Consider the following 25,510-nt stretch of genomic DNA (forward strand, 5'->3'; position numbering starts at 1 on the left):
GTCCTAAAGGATCCTTTATCCCTGTTGTTTCATCTCCAAAACTATCTAATCTGAGGTCTGCAGAGCTGACTTAGTGAATAAATCACTTGTCATACAAGCACGGGGACTAGAGTTTGGATTACTAGAAGCCTCAAAGAGCCATGTGTGGATGCATGCATTCAAAATAGTTGTCGGTACTTTGGTGAAATGGAAAATAAAGACAGGAGAATCACTAGATGGTCACAAGCATGGTAAGCTGACAGATACAACAAACATGCTGTGTCAAAGAAACCAAATATCAGGACCAATGCTAGAGGTTGTCCTCTGATATCTTGGGGCACATTTACCCATATACAGGCTCACACACAAGTTCACATAGGAGTATACAAATACCGTATTTTGGATTGTGTGTAAACAAAGGTTAATAAAGCAAACATACATAATCTTTTCAGACAGCAAAGGAGATTCAAGTCTCTGTACATCTTGGTTTCATATTCAAATAAGAAGAGACATGGGCCTGCTACTTCTCAAAGATCCTTTTATGCAAAACAGAGATACAATATAGTCAAATGCATTAAACCATTGTTTTTTCATGAATCATTTCCATCTTATTTACTATATCAAAGACTTGCATCTTTGTCATCATGATTGCAAATAAGAACTCATCACAAGGTTTGATCAGAGAAAATTACTCTAAATGCTTCTTTTCTATTCCCATTCCCCTTTTATTGGAAAGGATAATAAAGAAAATCTTTTATATTTGATAGGAGTTTTTAGTAAAGAGAACTATTATCTAGCACAAGGAAGTTCAGTAAATCGCAAAAATATTTTTCATGAAATAGGTACTACTAACAAGATTCAAAATAATGTAAAAATCATGAGTCAAAAAATTCAATATTAAGTGAAATTGTAAAATTTTCTTGGAAGGCAATTGTACAATATTCAGAAGAGTGAAAAATCATTTAGTAGCACACACTGTTTCAACTTGTTTGAAAATATTCAAACATTCATGATCCTCTAATAAATACAAAGAATGAATCTTTAGTCAAAATGGAAGTTTGTGTCAAGGATTACTGTAGGAATGATTCCAGATAACTTTGCATTAACTAATGAAGGACAAAGGAAATTAATAAAAACAACTGACAATGAGGGAAGTTAGACAAAATGTGAGATAATATGGTAGTATTTAGTTCATTTTCTTTCTTTTCTGTCATTCATCAGACAATATGCAAACAATAACTACCTGGAAATTTAAGTAAAATAAAAAATAGAGCTTAATGTGTGAATATAAAAATATTTGATTGGACATTTTCAAGTTACATATCCATTGTTATTAGAATAATATAATCCTCTACACATAAATTTTGATTTCTGCATTGTGTTATTAGTGCCACAGGAAGTAAAAACCACCTAACTTAAATGAAGCTACAATTTTTATTCACTGTTCTAATTGGTTAATTTTTATGGTGTTTGTCATAATACATACCTTATTGCTTTTTGTCTTGTGGGATTTAAAATTAAAAATCCAGGCTATTTCTTCTTTAAGATTTATATTTAAAGTTAAATTTTGCTGAAATTGTAGTAAAGAAGACTGAATTTAAGGATGTGTGGGACTCCAAACATATAATTTGAAATAGCGTGAACAGCACATTATATTAAGTAAGCAGTTTCAGTGAACTTGCCACATAAATAGTCTGCTAAACTTATACCTGTGAGTCTGGTTAAGGTTAGGAAAAGATCTATATCAATTTAATGAACTCCACTTCTGCTGACACACTCAGAAAAAAATAGTTTAAATTACAAGATCTTTTATGTACTATGGGAAATTCTAACAGGAGTGTCATTAAAAAATATATTCATACTATTCTCCTTGATACATTAATTGTAAGAGTTAATTTGTATAGTATTTGCTTATAGTTGATATTATAAAGGAGCACATTAAATAGTTAAGCAGATAATTAAAATGTGCTAATTATTTTTCTAGGATCAATAAGTACTTAGCATACAGTTTGTCAAATTTTAATAAATGTTTTAAAATATAGAGATTGCTATTAATATTTAAAGCCATCTAAATATAACATAGGAACATATATCATAGTTAGATATTTTAATTCCATTGTGTAATACAAAATCTTGTATGAGAAGTCAAATAAATCCTTATAATTAAAGCTTAAGATAAGGATATTTGGAAACTAAAGTACCATAACTGGGATGCCTTTTTAAAAAGTTTTCTATAAATATGTAATAAATTAACAGAGAATTATGAGTTTTGATAAAAATATTAGGGAATATAAAATAAAGTAATTAATGTATTCATTTGAATTTATTGCTTTATAAACTGTGAAAAGTAGGATTTCTCATCAGTACAGTAAAAGTATAGTTAGTTTAATGATACCTGAGTTGTTCAAAGAAAATAAGATTGTTTATGGCCATCAAATATGTACTGTGGTCACACAGGAATGTTTTTATAAATTCACAAAAAGCACCTGGTTTTCTTTCCTTAAATTTTTTGAACCAAGTTTTTTTTTCTCTTTAAACCTATAATGGCTTCCTCTATTATGGTATTTCTTTTCTTGCTCTCCACTATTCTTCCCCAGACTCAATCTTCCTGACACCTCATGTCCTCCTCTCCCCTCCTCTTCTCCCCTTCTCTTTCTCCTAACTCCCTCTCCTTACCTCCTGCTCCCAAATAACTCAGGAGGTCTTGTCCCTTTCCCCTTTTCTGGGGGAATATGTGTTTCCTAAATTCTCTGGAGCTGTGGATTGTAGGCTGGTAAACCTTTGCTCTATGTCTAAAACCCATATATGAGTTAGTACATACCATGTTTGTCTTTTTGTGACTGGGTTACCTCAGTTAAGATGGTTTCTTCTAGTTCTATCCATTTGCCTGTGGATTTCATTTTTTTTCCCCACTGGGTAGTGGTACTCCATTACCCCAATTAACAATCTAAGCAATAGTGGAGAGGCTACCTTAAAAGTTCTTCCTGATAATTAGATTGATGACTATCTTATATACCATCCTGGAGCCTTGATCCAGTAGCTGATGAAAGCAGAAGCAGACACCCACAGCTAAACACTGAGCCAAACTCCTGGAATCCAGTTGCTGAGAGGGAGGAGTGATGAGCAAAGGGGTCAAGACCAGGCTGGAGAAAGCCACAGAAACATGAACAATTGTGAGCTCATGGATCCCAGACTGATAGCTGGGAAAGCAGCATAGCACTGATCCAGACCCCCTGAACGTGGGTGTCAGTTAAGAAGCCTCGGCAATCTACATGGCCTTTGGTAGTGGATCAGTATTTATATCTAGTACATGAATGGACTTTGGGAGCCCATTCCTCATAGAGGGATACTCTCTCAGCCTAGACACTTGGGGGATGGCCTAGCTCCTGCTCAAAATGATATGACAGACTTTGAAGATCTCCCATGGAAGGTCTCACCCTCCCTGGGGAGCAGAAAGGGGATGGGTTAGGGGGTTGATGAGGTTCAGGGGAGGAGGGGAGGCAGAGGGAACTGGGATTGACATGAAAAACAAGCTTGTTTATAATTTAAATAAAAAATCACGATAAAAATAACAAAAAAGGAAAAATAAAAAATTAAAATATTGGGGTTGTCCAATTAGTTTAGTTGGTAGAGTGCTTGCTGACTATGCCTAAAAGATATTTCAAGCCACAGCATCATGTAAACATGGCTTGGTGACAAAATCCTGTAATCTTAACACTAGGAAACTAAAGGAGGATCAGAATGTCAACGCCACCTTCATAATCATAGTTTGGGGAAACCAGCCTGGACTAGAGGTCATATATGTATACTTACTGATTGACCACTGAATGATGCTCTCTAAGGTGAATCAATAAGTGACTAAGAATAGCCTTTAAAACAAAAACCTAAATATAGAAGCACCCCCTAGGGAAAACTGGAAGGCACAACCACATGATTTCAAAAGGTAGAGTTGACATATATTGAGATCAATTTTCTGTTTTTTCTGTATTTTTTCATAGACCTGAAATAAATAGGAAGGGCAATATTTGTAGATTTAATATTGGATTGATTTAATACAGCAAATGTGACATATTTGATAGTACATGTTTTTAATCTTAGGTCTTAGAAGACAGAGGCATGGGTTTCTCTGTGGGTTTGAGGCTATCTGGTCTACATAGTTTCAAGCTAGCCAGTGACCTCTTTCTATGAAAAAAAGAAAAAAAGATACACAAAATGGAAAGCCAAGATTTGAGAGACTTCTTTGAAAGTGGTAACTAAATCCATCTGTATGAATTCTAAAAGGGATAATACCCATCACTGAATTGATAAATGTAAACTCAAGATAGTATTGAAGTGAAATATGTGAAAATGGAAAACATATTAAATCAAATATCAAAAGTGTTACCAAAATGCAGAAATAATAATAATGATTAATTGTATTTACTCCTTTTTGTGTCAAAGAGTAAACTGTATCTGAAAATTTCAAAACAACTTCTGAAAGTAACCTAGTCAATAATGATTAAATATAAAGAAAATATGTTAATTATAAATTAATTAAATATAAAGAAAAATGTAAAGAAATTAAATATAAAGAAAACAGTACATGGCCATAAAATGACATGAGAAAGAAATAAAAGTTCAAAAAATGACAACAGAAAAACAAATATATTCTAAATAAAAATAAAGTAGGAAAATCATGCCAGAAATAAAGTGGAATTGTAGTTGAATGTTTCCTAGAATTTACAAAACTTTTTTTGTATAACTGTACAACAGAAAGTATTTCTACATATCAGTTTAAAATGTATGACTTTATACAAAGTCATAGTCAACTAAATGATAATGAAGGTGATTTTGAACACTTCATTGACTGCTGCCTGCTGCACAGACTATTCTGAGAAAATTTTGAAGAACACTTTTTTTCTCAAACATAGGTAAATATATTATTTTCACAGATTCCAATTTTTGAATAAAATGTATATTGATAAAATTCTAAATAAAGGCTGGGCGTTGGTGGTGCACACCTTTAAACCCAGCACTCGGGAGGTAGAGGCAGGTGGATCTCTATGAGTTCCAGGCCAGCCTGGTCTCCAAAGCGAGTGCCAGGATAGGCTCCAAAGCTACACAGAGAAACACTGTCTTGAAAAACGAAAAAAAAATCTAAATAAAGATTGTGAACCTCATAAAATACTGACACTGAGCCTGAAGAAGAACGAACACACAGTAATATTGAATTTCATCTATGAATGTAACAGAATAATATGTTTACAATTCAATTTAGGCAACTATCTTAAGAATTACTATAATGTAAATGGCACAGCATGAATTACTCTATAATCTGCTTCAATATTATAAACTTTTCTATATACTGTCTTCTACAGAAGGTTTTAATAAATCCTAAAAAGGTTGAAGAACTCTGTTCAATTGGAAATTTTAAAAGATGCGTATAGCATGGAATGTATCTCTTTGAAATAATGTTTAAAATGTTCATTGTAAATTTCATACATGTATACAATATATCTTTACCAGGTGAACCTTTTATTTTCATCCTCTAACTTCAAATAGGATCTCCATCATTTCTTCCTCATAAATCCATGTCCTATTTTATTATCATTTTTATTTGATTACGTTGAATTAGTGCTACTCATACATATATGGGTGTGGCATCATCCCATTGGGCATGAGAAGCATACTAATGACACACTAGTAAAGTAAACTGGCTTCATCTCTTCCAGAAACCATGTACTAATAGTTCCCCATTAAGGATGGATCTCACGAGAACTTTTGGTTCCATGCTAAAAATTTTGAGTATCATGAATTTGTGAATATAACCACAATTCCATGAGTTCTTTTGAACAATGTTATAACACATTATAACATAGTTTTAATAGCAAAATAAATAATTAAGGCAATTCAAATATTCACCTGTTTTTTTTTGAGCTTTTCAAGGGAGCCAAAGTGATCTGTGTTTTACAGTCAAAGTTAAGACTGATATCTAAAGAATATATATGTCAATTATATATATTAAAATGTTACTAGACCCCAGCAAGAATAGTTCAACTGTACACATGCATCAACAGTAAAGTCCACATATGGTTTGTTTTTACAGCATCGAAATGTGGGAGTTGCAATTCCTTAGTATATAATGAAAGAATTGATAATGGTTAAAAGTCCTAAATAACCAGTGTTCAAAATCTTTTACTGGGGATACTTAGTTATGAAGATATGAAGAACTTCATAGTGAAACGTGTTGAGTTCAACCTATGCGGTAAATCCTTAATAATAGCAGTTCCTTTAAAAAAATGATCTTAGGGAAAGATGTTTTTAAGATCAATTTCTTTGTTAATATAATCTAAAAGCTTTTATTTGAAAGTAATATAGAAATGAACTCAGTAAAAGAAATGTAAAGCTTGTGCAAATATTCAAGCACAGGATCCAGAGACCATCATAAATAAGCCTTTCACCTTTCTTTGGCCAGATTCAGGATGAATTTGAAACCTAACTGTTGGGGACAGTGTGGCAAGATACCAGCTGACAGGCAGACCCTGAACATGTGACAGAACCCTGCTGCAGGTTGTGCACATTCAATACAGGACAAATGTGCACAAGGTAATGAAATGGGATTTTTAATCAAGGAGCAGGAAGAGTGGAGAATAGAAAGGAGAAAGCCCAAATTGCAACACCAGGGACTCTCTGCCCATCAGCTCATCGATTCATCTATAAAAGCATAAGCGGAAGCCCAGTCTGTTGGCCAAACTCCAGCTTGTCATTAACAATGAAAGGGGTTGCCTTTCATTAGAGATTAAAAGGTAGGCTTATACAGAAACAAAATGAGTTATTTGAAAAGCAAGATCACTATGACACAAAGATGAAAAATTGAACAATCAGCAAATGAGAGGAAAAACAAAACTGAAAGACCCTGTAGGACAATATATAACCATACTAAAAAGCTTGTTAAATATCCCAAGGAATAATAGGGAGAATATGACAAAAGTGCTGTCAGAAACTCAGGCACACTAGAAATGAGAGTCAAAATAATAAAAAATACTTAGGTTGCATAATAAGGGGGAATTATATGTTTATATAATAAAATATAGTGAAGGATAAATTAGCCATGTACTTTCATGAACTTTGAAAGTATTGTTTTATTTTAATGTTTCTTGAAAGTAGATAACCATGCCAGGTATGGCACAGTGAAGCATTTATTTAATTCTAGCACTCTGGAGGAATAATCAAGTAATCTCTGTGGTTTTCAGGCCATCCTGATCTACAAGGGGGTTCCAGTTCAGCCAGGGATGCATAATGAGACCCTATCTCAAAAAAAAGAAAGGAAAGCATAGTTAAAAATAGTTTTAATAACCACAGAAGACTCATGTGAACTTACGGTTACATACTCAGATTTAATATTTATTTCTTCATTAATTTAATCTCTTAGACAACACATGGATACTAATCATTCTGTTTATTTATGGTGCCTTTGGTCACTCAACACAATATTTTTATGTTTCACCCAGGTGCTGGTTAAAAGTGAAGTTGTGATTTTAGATCCCAAACATGCTCATAAAAAGCTGAATGTAGGATGGTATGCCCACATTTATACTCCCAGTGCTATGATGCACAAATAGTGGGATCCTGAGAGTCTTTTGGTTACCTTATAAGTTCCACATTTAGTGAGATACCATGTCTTAAAAAATAAGGTGTGGAATGATAGAGATGACACACAGTACAGTCTAGATTACAGTGAGAGCATGCAACTTGATCACTCACAAAAACATTCATACACACACACACACACACACACAAAGAAGAAGAAGAAAACCACATTCATTTGAGTTGTACCATAATTAATATACTCTAGTTATTCATTAGTGTTTTAACATGTTTCATGTCATGATGTGTTTACTCATCCATCTGTTGAGATAAATCTCTTATCTCCTCACTTTGGGAATATTGTACAAAATTTTGGTGTATATTCTTAATTTTAGTTTTTATTCATATTATTTTATTTTGTGAGGCAAGAACTTTTTAATTCATGTGGTTGTTGAATAAAATAATATATATATATATATATATATATATATATATATATATATATATATGGAAATTTTAGTAGAATCATCCAAACCTTCCTTGCTTAGTGTGCCATTAGATGGTGGTTATTTTCTAGTGAAAACTACCTGGCACACTTTTGATTTGAAACAATAGTGCTAGAGTATTTATCCATATATATCAATGGCTTTTGTATGAGAACAGGTTTTTTGCTTCTTTATATGGATGTGAAATATTATGAGTGACTAGGTCAGTCAGTAATAGTGTTCTTAGGTCTTAATGAAACTAACATGGTCTTTGATAATGGTGTCACCATTATGTATTCCTATGAGCAATTCATAGTGGTTAACTCCTCTATATTCCTTGCCATTCTCTTTCCTGTTTTCTATGTTTTGTATTTTTGTGCCCTCTTATAGGTATGCAATTGGACCTTACCCTTTCAACCTGAAAGTCCTTAGCAGTCAGTAAATGATGGCAAACCTGATTCAATTGTCTCATATGCAATTTATATGTTTCCCTTGGTAAGGCTTCCATTCATATAAACTTACATTGATTGCTTTAATAATCTCAAGAAAGCTTTCTGGGATATAGGATTAGATTCACTGTATCTGTGGAACAATTTTGGAGGAATGAATTCTTGATAAAATAGTCTTTTAAATTCATAAATGTAAGTCATATCTTCACCAAGAAAACCTGGTTTCTCTTATTTTTCACTTTTCTACTCTGGATTCTGTGCAGGTAATTTCTTCCACATTTGCAACTAAGTATATTATTTTTGGTGTCATTATAAATGGTATGTATTTTTAATTGCAAATTCCATTTGTTCACTGTAGATCATTAGTAAAGCAATTAGCTTTTGTAATATTAACCTTGCTTCCTGCAGTGTTGATATGATTAGTTATTAGTTCTGGGAAATTTTGTTTTGCTTTGATAAGTTTTTTTATTCAGAATGTTATAAATAATTGCATCATCTATGAACAAAGACAATTTCATTTATGCCTTGTGAATTTACAGAATTTTATTATGTGCTGTCTTTTGAACTTCTAGGACCTTGCTAACATCTATTGTGAGTGGAGGTACTATTGCTTTTATGCTGATCTCAGCAGAAGAACCTCATTGTCACAGCATGAAATATGATGTCTTAAGAAACTATTTAATATATATCCATTATGGAGGTCAGTAATCCCCCCTTAGTCCTTAGCAATAAATGATTTGACACAAAAGTTTACAATAAATGGGATGCATTATTCATTCAGTGGAAAAAGTTCTCTTAGATATAAATTTGGTTTCTTCCTTGCTTGTCATATTTTTCACCATGAGGGGAGTGGCAGCATGCTGCTGGTTTCCTATCACCAGATGACCACAATTATTTTCAATTGACATTCCACTGTGTTGCTCACCTGTGATGTTGAGTAAATTCAGGACTGAATGTATTTTTAGCCTACAATTATGTCAACTCAGGACAGGTATTTTAAGTTAAAATGTGTATCAAACTGTGGAGTGTCTGCAGAAAGAGGCATTATAAGAGGAAGCATAGGCATTTCTTTTTGGACTGGGAGACTGGCTCAGGGTCATGTGGCTCTGTTTGATATTATATTTGCTTTAGTATTGAGAGAGCAAAAAATAAAGATAGGTTTCCATGTATTTTGAGTATTTGTTTGTTTACAAATTTGAGGAGGAATTGTGTTGGTAAAGATCTTGGAAAAGAACCTTAATAGAATCAGAATAAAGAAAAACTGTATTCAAGTTTCCACCTCATTCCACAATGATATATATATATATATATATGTCAAATTAGGAACAATAATGTAATAATGTTTGTCACATCAAACCCTTTTCCCTCTCCCTCTCCTTACCCCCATCCTTCCTCCCCCACCCCCGACCTACCTGCCACCCCATCCACCCTCCACTCCCAGGCAGGGTAGGGCCCTCAACCAGGGCTCTGCAAAGTCCACCACATCATCCTGGGCTGAGCCTTGGCCCTTCCCCATGTGTCCAGGGCAACAGTGCATCCCTTCACATGGGATGGGCTCTCAAAATCCCTTCTTACATCAGGAAAAAAATACTAATCCACTACCAGGGTACCCTTAGAGTGCAGAGTCCTCTGCATTGACTTCCATGTTCTGGATCAGTCCTGTACTGGCCTCCCAGATAGCATCTGGGGTCGATGTGCTCTCCCTTGTTCAGGCCAGCTGTTTCTGTGGGTTTCTCCAACCTGGTACAGACCCCTTCGATCTTCATTCCTCCGTCTCTTCAACTAAGTTCGAGAGTTCAGTTCAAAGTATATCTTTGGATGTCTGTCTCTGCTTCTATCAACCACTGGATGAGGGCTCTAGGATGGCACAAAAAGTAGTCATCAATCTCAGTTTAGGGGAAGGGCATTTAGGTTATCCTCTCCACCATTGCCTGAATTGTCAGTTTGTGTCATCCTTGTAGGTCTCTGGAAGTCTCCCTAGTGCCAGATCTCTCCTCGGACCTATAATGGCTCCCTCTACTATGGTATCTTTCATCCTGCACTCTCTCCTCTATTAATCCCCCAACTCAATATTTCTGCTTCTCCATTTCCTCTCTTCCACTCCTCTTCTCCTGCTCTCAATCTGGCATCTCCTTCTCCCTTACCCTCATGCTCCCAATTAGCACTGGAGTTCCTGCCTCTTCCCATTCTGGAACCCATTCCTTTATCCCTTAGAGTCCTTTATGTTTCCTAGTTTCTTTGGTGAAGGGGATTATAGGCTGATAATCCTTTGCTCTATGTCTAAAATTTATATATGAGTGAGAACATACCATGTTTGTCTTTTTGAGACTGGGTTACCTCACTCAGGATGGTTTCTTCTAGTTCCATCCATTTGCCTGTGAATTTCAAGATTCCATTGCTTTTTTTCTGCTGTGTAGTACTCCATTGTATAAATGTACCACATTTTTTCAATCCATTCTTCAGTTGAGGGGCATCTAGGTTGCTTCTAGGTTCTGACTTTTACAAACAATGCCGCTATGCACATGGTTGAACGTATATGTCCCTGTATGAATGTGCATTATTTGAGTATATAACCAAGAGAAGAATGGCTGGGTCTCGAGGCAGACTGATTCCATTTTTCTGAGCAACCCCCATGCTGACTTCCAGAGTGGTCTTACAAGTTCTCACCAGCAATGGAGAAGTGTTCCTTTTTCTCCACATCCTCTCCAGCATAGATTGTTATTGGTATTTTTGATTTTAGCCATTCTGACAGGTGTGAGGTGGTATCTCAGAGTTGTTTTGAGTTGCCTTTCTCTGATGGCCAAGGACTTTCAACACTTTCTTAAGTGTCTTTCAGCCATTTCAGATTCCTCTATTGAGAATTCTCTATTTAGTTCTGGACCCAACTTTTTAAATTCATTGTTTGGTGTTTCGGTGGCTAGTTTCTTGAGATCCTTGTATAATTTGGAAATCAGCCCTGTATTAGATGTGGGGTTGGTGAAGGTCTTTTCCCATTTTATGGGTTGTCCTTTTGTCTTACTGACTGTGTCCTTTGTCTTACAGAAGCTTCTTAGTTTCAGGAGGTCCCATTTATTAATTGCATACCTCAGTGTCTGTGCTACTGGCCTAATGTTCAGGAAGCGGTCTCTTGTGCCAATTTGTTAAAGGGTATCTCCCACTTTCTCTTCTAGAAGATAAGCATGTCCGAATCCAGTTGTGCCAGCACCATTTGTTGAAGATGTTTTTTTCCATTGTATAGAGTTAGCATCTTTGTCAAAAATAAGTTGTTCGTAGGTGTGTGGGTTAATATCAGGGTTTTTAATTTGATTCCATTGGTCCATCTCTCTATTTATGTGCCAATACCAAGCTGTTTTCAGAACTATGCCTCTATCTTAGAGCTTGAAGTCAGGGATTGTGATGCCTCCAGAAGATACTTTATTGTACAGAGTGGTATATTCGCTATCCTGGATTTTTTATTTTTCCATGTAAAGTTGAGGATTCTTCTTTCAAGGTCTGTGAAGAACTGTTTTGGGATTTTGATGGGGATTTTGTTGACTCTGTAGACATCACCAACAATAAATCCAAAACAAACAAGAACCAACAAGCAATGGTCATTAGTATCCTTAAATGTCAATGGTCTTAACTTACCCATAAAAAGATATAAGCTAACAGAGTGGATACTAAGACAGAACCCATCCTTCTGCTGTTTACAAGAAACACACCTCAACTGCAAAGACAGGTGTTACCTCAGAGAAAAAAGGATGAGAAAAGATTTTCCAATCAAATGGGTCTAAAAAACAAACTAGTGTAGGAATCCTAATATCTAACAAATTAGACTTCAAACTAAAATCAATCAAAAGAGATGAAGAAGGGTCTTTCATACTCATCACAGGAAAAGTCCATCAAGATGAAGTCTCAATCCTGAACATCTATGCCCCAAATACGAAGGCACCCACATTTGTAAAAGAAACAGTACTAAAGTCTCAAACCACACATAAACCCACACACACTTATAGTAGGAGACTTCAACAACCCCCTTACGCCACTAGACAGGACCACCAGACAGAAACTTAACAAAGAAACAAAGTATCTGAAAGAAGTTATGACACAACTGGTTTTACCAGATATCTATAGAACATTCCATCTAAACATAAAAGAATATATCTTCTTCTCAGCACCACATGAAACCTTCTCTAAAATTGACCACATAGTTGGCAGCAAAGCAAACCTCCACAGTTACAAAAGAATTGAAATAACCCCCTGTATTGTATCAGAGAAACATCTATTTGTAGTCCATGCATGTGTGGTCTTAAGAAAATGGCCTTTTTCCCACTTTTACCTCTGAGCATTTATTATATAAGTAGTCAGAACCTCTAGTGTATCTTCACTATATTTTGAAAGGCTATTGCAAGAACTTTGAAATGATCTATACTCTAAGTAAACAAAATTCCTTCAAAATCTCTGTTAGTTTTGGGGTTGTATAAGTTTGATTTAAATTAAGCTTATTCTACAAAATTGAAATCTATTTAAGGGAATCTTGATAATTTTATTGTTCAAAGTTATACAAAGACAGCATTATATTAATTTTAAAAAACTCAGAGATTACAATAAATATATTCGTGCTTAAAGAGGATTAAGATCCTGTGCTATAAAATGGTATAAGATAATTATTTATACCTTTGGATCACTTCAGGAAAATCTTTTTATGTTTTACATACTGAGAAAAACACAGAGACTAAAAGAACTTTTAAAATAAGATTATCTTCAGAGAACACATATTTTTGGAGCATAAGCATTGACTCATATTTTTGTGTTGTGCTACAATTTAAGTGTTATTCCACTCTAGACTTCGTCAATAACATCTGGGTACATTCTCTAAAAATGTTCTTTTGAGTCATTCCCAGTTGAATTCTTTGCAGGAAATGATTTGTCTTTATGAATAAAATTCTAATCCGAAGCTTAACAATATGCATCAACCAGATCCTTGTACTGAAAATGGCTTTCCTTTTCATTCCCATAGGTACTTGTTTCCTTTGTTCAGTGCTATTCCCCAGCCTGTAATTAAAGCAGACCAAAACACAATACAGACATGCAAAATTCCAAGTATGAATCTTACAGGAAATTCTATCCACCTTTTTAGCTAGACTCAGGCAGCCTGTAAGTGAATATCATTTGTTGTTATTTTGCTGGCTGTTATATTCCATTTCTGTCCTCTGCAAAACACTCTGCACCACAGTGGATTTAAAGTTTGTTAATTTGTGCCCAATTTGTTTCTTAAATGTTCACTTAAAAAACAACAACACCTGTGTACATGTGTGATGTGTGTACATCTGTAGAAGTTAGAGGATAGCTTTTGGGTGATGATGCCTCCTTTTCTACCTTGTTTGTGACAGGGTTATTTGCATTTGTGACAACCAGACTTTCTGACACAAGAGGGTCAATGGATTATCCCTTATCATCCTTCCTTCTCCCAGTAAGGGACATGGATTTGTAAAACCTTGTGCTGCTGCATCTAGCCTTAAAGTGTGTTGTGGTAATCCATAAGTGATTTAATCAGACCCCAAGGCAAGCTCTTTCACCTCCTGAGGTGGCGCTCAATTGTTTGTACTTCTTTAAAACTATGTATCAATTTGCCTATGCATTAACCAAAGGAAAGAATAAATCACCACTGCACTACTGCCTAAAAATTGTCACAATTTACAAATTGCTGATAAACAGCACAAATGTATGTCATCTTATAAACACATGTTTTACCCTTTGCTTTGCCATTACATTCAGTTTTATTTATTTTTAAATTAGAAGCAAGCCTGCTTCACATGTCAATCCCAGCTCCCTCTCCCTCCCCTCACCCTCACTCCCCTCCAACCCCCCACCCCCTTCCCCCTCCACTACCCAGGGAGGGTGATGTCCTCCATGGGGGATCTGAAAAGTCTGTCATATCATCCTGGGCAGGAGCTAGGCCATCCTCCATGTGTCCAGGCTGACTCAACAGTTTGCAGTTATGTATTATTATATGTAAAAGTAATAATGAAGAAATAAAGCTATCAGTTATTGGAGGAGTGAGAAGAAATGTGGGAGAAGTTGGAGAAAGGGGTATGGGAGCAGTTGGAGAGAAGAAAGCAATGAATGGGAGTGTAATTATATTTTAATTGAAATAAACAAAAATCTTAAGACAACACAATTTCATTGGCTTTTTAATTGATTTAAATATCAATTGTCTAAACAACAATGAATGAAAGGCATACTTTAAAATTCTAGTCTATTAAATAAAATTCATGATAATGGAGCTAGAGATGTGACTTAGCTTTTAAGATCCTGTAGTGTTCTTCCAGAGGACCTGGGTTCAGTTCCAAGCATTCAATACTGAGGGGCCAGCAATCACTTATAACTCCTTGTGCAGAGAATCTAACATCTATGGTTTCCTAGAAGACATATACTTATGGATACATACACACAGTGAGACACATACCTAAACACATATAAAAATGATAATAACATCTTAAGTAAAATCATAATTACTACTTAATTATACTCTGATCATATCCTTAAAATAGTACTGCTGTAATTTTTAAAAAGTGGCATTCGAGAGAAAGATGCTATGCCACAGAGCTTGAGTGGAGGGGTTTTCAATTAGGAAAAAGTGAATGGAAATGGGGGAGGCAGGAAAAAGGGGAGACCAGCATCAGGGGACAGGAGTATCAGAAGAGGAAATAGACAGAAAGAGAAAAGACAGAGACAGAGAGGGAGATGCAAAGAGAGAAACAAAGACAGAGAGAGACAAACAGAGATACAGAGAGACAGAGAGATGGGAGGTGGGCAAGGCCTTTATTTTTAAGTTATTTTTAATTTGAACTAGAAGCAAGATTGTTTTACATGTGAATTACAGTTCCCTCTCCTTTCCCTTCTCCCATGCTCCCCCAACTAATACCCTAAGTATCCCATACCATTTCTGCTCCCCAGGAAGGGTGAGGACATCCATAGGGGGTCTTCAGAGTCTGTCATATCCTTTGGGATAGGGCCTAGGCCCATCCCGTGTGTCTAGGCTCAGGAAGTATCCCTCTATGTGGGATGGGCTCCCAAAGTCCATTCCTATGCTAGGGATAAGTACTGATCTATCTACTGCAAGGGGTCCCATAGATTTTCAAGGTCTCCTCACTGACACCCACATTCATGGGATCTGGATCCGTCCCATGCTGGTTTCCCAGCTATCATTCTGGGGACCAAGAGCTCTCTGTTGTTCAAATCAGCTGATTCTGTGCGTTTCACCAGCCTGGTCTGGACCCCTTTGCCCATCACTTCTTCTTCTCTGCAACTGTATTATAGTTCAGTTCAGTGTTTAGCTATGGGAGTCTGGTTGTACTTCCACCAGCTGCTGGATGAAGTCTGTAGGATGGGACATAAGTTAATCTTCAATCTCATTATCAGTAGAGGGCATTTAAGGTACCTCCTATTCTGTTACTTAGATCATTATTTGGTGTCATCTTTGTAGATCTCCAGACATTTCCCTAGTGCCTGAATTCTTTTTAAAACTATAATGTCTCCCTGTATTATGGTATCTCTTATCTTGCTCTCTTCTATTCTTCCCCCAACTCAACCTTCCTGCTCCCTCCTTTCCCATTCAACCCTCCTCTTCTCCTCTTCTCATTCTCCTAGCTCCCTCTCCCCTCCCCCCAAGGGAATGTAGTGAATGTGCACAGGTAGTGCTCTCAGTGTCTGTATATTTAGATCTGTAAAGGGAGTTTCATTCCTGTCTGGGCCCTTAACCCTTCAGCCCCAAATAAATACACAGAGAAATATTAATTATAAACTGTTTGGCAGATGACTCAAGCTTCTTACTGGCTAGCTCTCTCTTTATTATTGACCCATAACTATTAATCTATGTATTTCTACATAGCTTTTTTATCCCCAGAGAATGCCCAGGATGTTCTATCTTCCAGGTAGCTACATGCCATCTCCTTGGTGGCTTCTCTCTTCCTCCTTGTCCTCAGAATTCTCCTTGTCTGGTATCCCTGCCTGTACTTCCTGCCTGGCTACTTGGCAATCAATGTTTATTCATCAACCAGTAAGAAAAACATTTGTACAGAAGTAATCTCCCATCCTATGTCCAGTCAGAACCCCAAGGGCAGGCAAGTACAGATGCCTGAATACTAAAAAGTACGAAATGTTTAAGTATATTGTGATATATATATGCTGCTAAACCAATGTGAAGAAAGATGGACTTGTTTTCTTTTTTCATAGTGTACAATGTTGTACTTAGAAAACTACTGATTGAGTGATGGACCCAATACAATAAATAAGGTACTGAAAATTGCTATTCCTTTATCTCATAGCTAAAAATACATCTGTTCCCATTTAAATCAAGTGGCCTGTCTTTTGTCCACCAATTTTATTGCATCTTTTCCATTTAAAAAATCTGTTCTCTTCTTTTAGCTTCTTTTATAGTTATTTTGTTATTTTACATTACTTATGATTAAAATGATATTATTTTTCTGTCAGTCATAAATATTTACTTGGCTAGATATTTGGGACATATGCATAACTAAGCTATTAATGACAAAAGAATCTTCCAAATTTGGGTGGCCGTATAAAGAATAGAAATTATCAATTTTATCCTAGTATAAAAGAAAGCCATGAGAAAACTTAAAAATAAACAGGGTTCCCTGGGACCATCAGAGAATTGGGGTTACAGGGCAAACTCTAGCTCCAAACTGCAAAGTTAGGCAAGCAAATAATCACAGTCAAGATCTTTACATCTTAAGTGAAAGCTATGAGAGCAATAAAACAGTAGACCCAGTTTCAGGGTAGTTTTGACAAATTGGCAGAGGAGGGAAATGGGCCAGTATGAAAATAGAAACCTCTTGAAAGCTTTAAGCTTGGGGAGACTCCCCAAACTCTTACATTTTTAACTCCATGAATTGACCACCTTTTCCTGGTAGAGAACCAAAATAATCTACTTTGGATTTCTCAAGGAGTAAAACTAAGAAGTCAGTTGAAACAAAGCTGTGGCATATTTTTAAAAGAAAGACACAGTTTACTTGGAATGAAAAATATAAGCAGAGAAACACAGGCTTGGAGACTGTGTAACAACTGATTTTCTGTCAGGCTATTTATAGAGAGGACAAGGATTTCAACATCCATGTCCTATTGTGTACTCAGTCTCTTTGAGGATGTGTCTTGATGAACTTGTGCAGGGCATAACACTCTTCTGTGAATGGTGACACCGTGCCTAATATACTCTTCTTCTTTAGATAAATGCGGTAGTAGCAGACGGAAAGATATGACCGTTCTTTAATAGTCACATAAGAAGCTTTGGAAAATTATCCACACTCGGTCAGTTCCTGCAGTGGCCGCTGCCTTCTGCCTGCCTAACCCCAGCCAGAGGCAGAGCGGGTCAGCATCTGGGCAGACTTGGGCTGATGGCGCTGCAGTGAAGTGGAACTTCTCCAGGTTCAGTGGCAGCAGTGGCGACTCCATGGGGCTTGCCAGCAACATCGTGCACTGTGAGAATGCGTTCACCACTTCAAGTAGAAAGTTTGGAGTTCTTGGATAGCGTGCCTGGGGAGGAGTTGATAATAATCGAATCCCATCTCTAGGGGTGTTTTGTAGGCACATCGAGAGCCATGAACAGCTTCAATAAGGAAGAGTTTCACTGCTATATCTTCGAGGAAGGTTTATTGCTAAGGACATTTTAAACCAAAAGATTAATGATGTCTATGCCTCTGATGATACGGATGCTTTTTATGTCACTTTTTATGTTGGAGATATTCTGAAGAAACCCCTAAAATGGCTAAAACCTCGCCAGGTTCACTCCCTTTTATGCAGTCACAAGTAACGGCAGCAGAGCCATAGTGAATACCCTAGCCACCATTGGGATGGATTTTGACCGTGCAAGCAACACTGAAATACAGTTCCTGCAGGGGCTTGGGGTGCCTCCTGAGAGGATCATCTATGCAAATCCTTGTAAACAAGTGTTCAGATCAAGTATACCAACAGCAATGGAGTCCAAATGATGACTTTTGACATTGAGGTTGAGTTGATGAAGGTAACCAGAGTACATCCAAAGGCCAATTTGGTTTTGCAGATTGCCACTGATGATTCCAAAGCGGTTTGTGACCTCAGTCTTAAGTTTAGAACCATATTCAGAACCAGCAGGCTTCTCTTGGAACGGGCAATAGAGCTAAATATTGATGTCATTGGTAACAGCTTCCACATGGGGAGTGGATGTTCTGACCCTGAGACCTTTGTCCAGGCCCTGTCGGATGCCTGCTGTGTCTTTGACATGTGGACAGAAGTTGGTTTCAGCATGTATCTGCTTGATATTGGTGGTGGCTTTCCTGAATGTGAGGATATGAAGCAGGTTAAATTTGAAGAGCTCACCAGTATTATCCACCCAGCTCTGGACAAGTACATCCCAACAGATTCTAGAGTGAGAGTTACAGCCAAACCAGGCAGATACTATGTTGCCTCAGCTTTCACACTGACTGTCAATATCACTGCCAAAATATTGTATGGAAGGAGAAGACCAGCTCTGAGAATGAAAATGAGTCTAGTGAGCAAACCTTCATGTATTACGTGAATGACGGTGTGTATGGGTCATTTAACTGACTTCTTTATGATCATGTGCATGTGAAGCCCCTGCTGTCAAACTAAACCAAGCCAGATGAGAAGTATTACTCATCCAGCATCTGGGGACCAATCTGTGTGGGCCTTAACCAGATGGTCGGGCTCTGTAATCTGCCTGAAATGCATGTGGGAAATTGGATGCTCTTTGAGAACATGGGTGCATGCACTCCTGCTGCTGCATCTACTTTCAACTGTTCCAGAGGCCTTCTATCTACTATGTGATGTCGAGGCCAATGTGGCAGCTCATGAAGCAGATACAGAACCATGGCTTCCCACTAGAAGTAGAGGAGCAGGATGCTGGCACTCTGCCTATGTCTTGTGCCCAGGAGAGCAGGATATGCTGTCACCCATCAGTCTTTGTTTCTGCTAGTATCAATGTGTAGATGCCGTTCTTGTAGCTCCTACCTGCAAGTTTTGCTTGAATTAAGGGATTCCTGGGAACATTTAACTTAATTACTGCTAGTTTTGGAATGAATTTGTAAGATTAGGGGTTGGAATAGATGCAGTATGGAAGGCTAGGACATGGGTCAGTCTTACCTGTGTTTCTATGGAAATTTTGGGTATTTGTTTTATATGGAATTTTATCACCTTTCTGCCATGATACTAAAGTGTTCCCCTCAGCTGCTGAGCAAGCGTTTGTACCTTGTACATTTGGCAGAATGGGGCAAAAAGCTAATGTTGTGACCAGTTTAGAAAATAAAGCATCTTGAAATAATTGGGCATCATGGAATGTTTGCAAGTGTCTCTTAAAGAAAGGGCACGCTTCCTGCAAAGGCTGCTGTAGTCATAGCAGTGAGTCCAACCAACAACAAAGCACAGAAGGCAAAGGTAGATGGGACAAGGCCACACCCTCTATACACAACATCAGTCTGCCTAGCCAGCCTATAAATTGTGTACTTGGCTGTGAAGTTGGTGAGGAATGTCATCTGCCTAGCGACCTGATATCCTGGCCACACCTCAGGGAAGCCTTCTAAGGCACTATGAACATTGCCCGATGAAGCCTTGAATATTCCTCAACCCTTAACTTGGCCTGCATCACCACCTAGTAACAGTTGGAAGTATAGTACAACACTTGGCAATAAACTTCCTGTAATTCATCATCAGCTATATCTATACCTATACCTATATCTATATCTATATCTATATCTATATCTATATCCACAGTCTTTAAAAATAACTGTTTAAATCCTGCCCCAGAGTCTGCAGGCAGACTGACTCGGTCCCTGAGGACCAAGGGACCCTGAGTCTGTTGATATCGCTGGGCTATTCTGGCCCCCACAGGGTGCAGAGGTAAGCTGCTTCGGTCCCTGCCTTGGGCCCAACTTCCACCTGTCCACTCTGGGAAATCCTGCCACAGTGTCTGCAGGCAGACTGAATCAGTCCCTGAGGATACAGGGACCCTGACTCTGCTGAGATCACTGGGCTACTCCAGCCGCCATAGAGTGCAGAGGTAGAGTGAATTGGCCCGGAGAACCAAGAAACCCAGAGTCAGCTGACATCTGTGCTCTAGTCCCTCTCTGGCCCAAGTGGAGAGCAAGTGCCTCAGACCTGCCTGCACCAACCTTGAGACCCATCAGACTATCAGAACCAAAATTGCACCCACCTGAAGAGAACCCTGGACCCATACACACCACAAAAGGAAGAGACAACACCTACACCCACTGGAAGAAGAAATGGGAAGAGGACAATATAAGAACATATCTAACAACAGGAAAACCAATATGACACCACCAGAGTCTAGGGACTCTACACCAGCAAGTCCTGAACATCCCAACACAGATGAAGCAGAAGAGAGCAACTTTAAAAACAGCTTCCTGCAGATTATAGAGGCCCTAAGAGAGTAAGGCAGAAAATCCTTCAGAGAAAAGGAAGAAAATACGAACCAAAAGATGCAAGAAATCAAGGAAACCAAGAAAATACTATTAACAGATGAAGGAAATAGTTCAGACCTGAAAACTGAAATAGAGACAATAAAGAAAACACAAACTGAGGGAATGCTGGAAGTGGAAAAGCTGAGTAAACAATCAGGAACCATAGATGCAAGCATAACCAACATAATACAAGAGATGGAAGACAGAATCTCAGATGCTGAGGATAAACTAGAGGAAATAAATTCAACAAGGGAAGAAAATCTTAAGTCCAACAAATCTTTAACACAAAATATCCAGGAAATATGGGATACTGTGAAAAGAGCAAACATAAGGATAATAGGTATAGAAGAAGGTGAAGAAACCCAACTCAAAGGTGCAGAAAACACATTCAACAAAATCATAGAACAAAACTTTCCCAACCTAAAGAAAGACATGCCAATGAAAGCACAAGAAGCCTTCAGAATGCCACCTAGAGTGCACCACAAAAGAAAGTCCCCTTGTCACATAGTAATTAAAACATAAAAGTACAGAATAAAGAAAGAATATTAAGAGCAGCAAAGCAAAATTGCCATGTAACATATAAAGGCAAACCTATCAGAATTACACCAGACTTCTACACAGAAACTCTGAAAGCTAGAAGGACCTGGATATATATTCTACCAACTCTGAGAGAACACGGAGGCCATCCCAGACTACTATACCCAGCAAAGCTTTCAATCATTGTGAATGGAGAAAACAAGATATTCCATGACAAAACCAGATTTAAACGATATGTAACCACTAACCCAGCCCTACAGAAAGTACTGGAAGGAAAACTCTAACCTAAGGAAATTAACTACACTCACAAAAACATAGGCAATAGATAATCCCACTTTACAAAAACCTAAAAGAAAAAGCAGGGTAAATCCATATACAATACCACTACCAACAACAAATAAAAAACAAACAAAAATAAGCCCTCAATGACCCTTAATTTCCCTCAATATTAATGGTCTTAACTTGCCTATAAAAAGACACCGGCTAACAGATTGGGTACAGGGACTGAATCCATCCTTCTGCTGCATACAAGACGCACACTTCAAATTCAAAGACAGACATTGTCTCAGAGTAATGGGTTGTGATAAGTTATTCTAATCAAATGGATCCAAGAAACGAGCTGGTGTAGCTATCCTAGTATTTAACAAATCAGACTTCAAACTAAAATCAATCAAAGGAGATGAAGATGGTCATTTCATACTCATCACAGGAAAAAAAATCCATCAGAAAGAAGTCTCAATTCTAAATATATGTGCAACAAATACAAACGTACGAAGGTTCCTAAAAGAAACATTAAAACTTAAATCACAAATAAGACCTCACACACTTATAGTGGGAGACCTCAACACCCCACTCTCACCACTGCACAGGACCACCAGACAGAAACTTAACAAAGAAACAAAGGAACTAACAGAAGTTATCACCCAAATGGGATTAACAGACATCCATAGAACATCCAAAAACCAAAGAATATAACTCCTTTTCAGCACCACAGTGAAGCTTCTCTAAAATCGACCACGTACTCAGCAACATAGCAAACCTCAACAGGTACAAAAAAATTGGAATAACCCCCTGTGTCTTATCAGACCACCATGCTTTAAAGTTAGAATTCAAAAACAACACAAATTGCAGAAAATCTACCAACTTACGAAAATTGAACATCACAAATTTGCACCACTCCTGGGTCAATGAAGATATAAAGAAAGAAATAAATGTCTTCCTAGAATTCAATGAAATTGAAGACACAACATACCCAAACATATGGGACACTTTGAAAGCAGTACTAAGAGGAAAGTTCATAGCTCTAAGTGCTCACATGATGAAACTGGAGGATAGTCACACCAGAGATTTGACATCACAGCTGAAAGTTCTAGAACAAATGGAAGCAAATTCACTGTAGAGGAGTAGACACCGTGAAGTAATCAAACTGATGGCAGAAATCAATAAAGTTGAAATAAAGAAAGCAATACAAAGAATCAATGTAACAAAGAGTTGGTTCTTTGAGAAAATCAACAAGATAGACAAACCTTAATCCAAACTAAGCAAAAGGAAGAGAAAAAACATGCAAATTAACAACATTAGAAATGAAAAGGGTGATATAACATTAATCTTACGAAATGGACAGCATATTTTCATTTGTGACTCTTGAGTGCAGAGAGAATCTAATGTAATGAAACAAAGTGTTTGCCTTTTTAAGTAACTATTTAATGTAGCACAGTATCTGACGGTCCAAATTATAGCATACTTTTCCATTACTTTCATTTTAAGATAAAATAATATTTTATTGAATGTACATTCCATATTTTGTATATGTACTTACTGTCAACGTACACTTGGGTTGTTTTCTATTTTCAATATTGTGAACATGGTATTTATGAACATGAGTGTAAAAATTTATATTAAAGGTCACACATTCAATTAATTGGAACTAATATCCGGCAGTGGACATAATAATTCATCAAAACTGATAGTAGAAACAGTTTATTTCCTTTTTAAAATTCTGAATTAAAAAAAAAACTCTGAGATACCAAGTATAGATTGTAAAGTGCTCTTTAAAAAATAGGATGAAATATTTTGTACCTAAAATATTAATTAGTCTAAATATTCTTTGATGATGATAGTGAATCTGTTTTAGATATGGGATTATTTTAGATTTAGGTAAATGTCACATTGAATTTATTATAATGATCAATATTTCTTATTAAATTACAATTTTAATAGCCTCAAATATTTGATCATTTTGGTTGGTTACTTTTACCATGAAGAATACTCGAAATAGTAGCATTAGTGCATTTGGGCACTATTCATATTTACTTGATTACATAATTTCAACCTGACACTCTAAAGTGAAACATGACATTATAGGTTTTCAAATATCTGTTCACCATTTTACTAGTAATAATTTTTAGAGGCACTTTTTACACTAAAAATTAGCTTTCATAAAATAATTACCTTTGCTATGAGTCTGTTTTCTAACAGAACTCCAGCATTACAGGGAGGAAAGATAATACTTGTGGCATTCTGAATATCAACACTTCCCAAGAGTACAGTTTCTGTTCTGATGGAGCAAGGGAAATTCTTAGGAGTTGTATTTGTCTTGCTGCATTGAAATTCCTATGATAATGATTATTCATTTAACCAGCATGAACTCAGCATTTAGGTTGATCTATTAATTATGTTTATCAGTTTAGAAGTTGGTCTAATAACTCAAGAAAGACATATATTGTTTCTTATAAAACAGACATAATTGTGTCTAATGGGTCTTCATGGGTTTGATTATAGGTTATTTGAAAATAGACAGAAAATGATACAACAATGTTAAATTGTGTTGTTTTTAAAAAAAGTGTAGGATGGCACATTAGCAAATACTCTTGATTTTATTTTGAACAAATTTTCAGGTTATGGAAAAATCATCTATGTCAGGATCTTTTATGAAAATATACTAGTAATACTCAAAAATACAACATAAAACCAAACTTCATCAGTAAATTTTTTGTTTTTGTTTTATTGTCCTTTATTCTATAATAGATACATACTAGAATACCAGTAGTGAATGAAGTACTGGATACCATTGTCCATTGGATTTCTAGGTACTTTGTTGCAGAAAATTACACAATGATATTTTATTTTTGTAGCTCACTTTCCATTCTTCTTCCTTTCAATTTGAGTACACTATATCTTAGTCTTGAGGTAGAGAACAAAGATTATAGGCATCAGTTAATACAAATTGTTCGTCTCATTGTCTGACAATGTTATTTATTGTTATTAATGACAAGATGATTTATGTACTTGAAATGTTTCTAGATGATTCTAAAAGTGTCATTGTTACTCATTAATTAATGGAACAAATTATATCTGGAAAGACTAACCTAAAGTCCTCAAATAATAGCTGTCTCTTCCTTATGGCCTACAATTGACCAATTGACATAATACTTCCTTAGATTCTTTAAGCTCATATTAAATTTGCGTTGAGTTAAATCAGGTTTAGTAGTGTGCCTTTGAAGCATTGTGTATGGCAACAGAACTTCCACACCAAAAACTTCAGAAATCATGTACTATAAAATGTCCACCCTAACAGTTTCAGAAATCACTTACCTTTCAGTATACAATTATGTCCTAAGATTTTGATATAAATTTATATTCAAGAGGTATTATTTTCTTCCCTGTACAATTTGAGTGAGCACCTGTTTGCTATAGCACTGCTCACCACTGTCTGCTGTGTCAAGGAGGCAACAAAAAAGAGTATCCACAAAGCTTAGTGAACATTCTTCTTCTTCCCTTGTGTGTGGATGTGCATACATAAGGGAAAGAACATTTATAAAGATCACTCAGTCTCACCACCTCAGATTACAGAGGGAAATTATGTCATAAGGTTTTTCTCCCAAAGTTCCAAGCATCATCTCTTCACCTTCAGTTCCAAGTTTCACATATCTGCCATCCTTTGAGTCTCTACTATACAAACTTGAGAAATTGTTTTAAAGTCACAAATAGAATAAACTGGATGCTTTTTCCTCTTCTTCAT

General features: G+C 36.5%; 1 pseudogene; it reads left to right on the forward strand.

The window, feature by feature from the left end:
• The first annotated feature begins 18,078 nt into the window (after positions 1 to 18,078).
• Positions 18,079 to 19,464, forward strand: LOC100755039 (annotated as a pseudogene).
• The last annotated feature ends 6,046 nt before the right edge of the window (positions 19,465 to 25,510 follow it).

The sequence above is a fragment of the Cricetulus griseus genome, assembly GCF_003668045.3.
Source record: "Cricetulus griseus strain 17A/GY chromosome 1 unlocalized genomic scaffold, alternate assembly CriGri-PICRH-1.0 chr1_0, whole genome shotgun sequence".
NCBI lineage: Eukaryota > Metazoa > Chordata > Mammalia > Rodentia > Cricetidae > Cricetulus > Cricetulus griseus.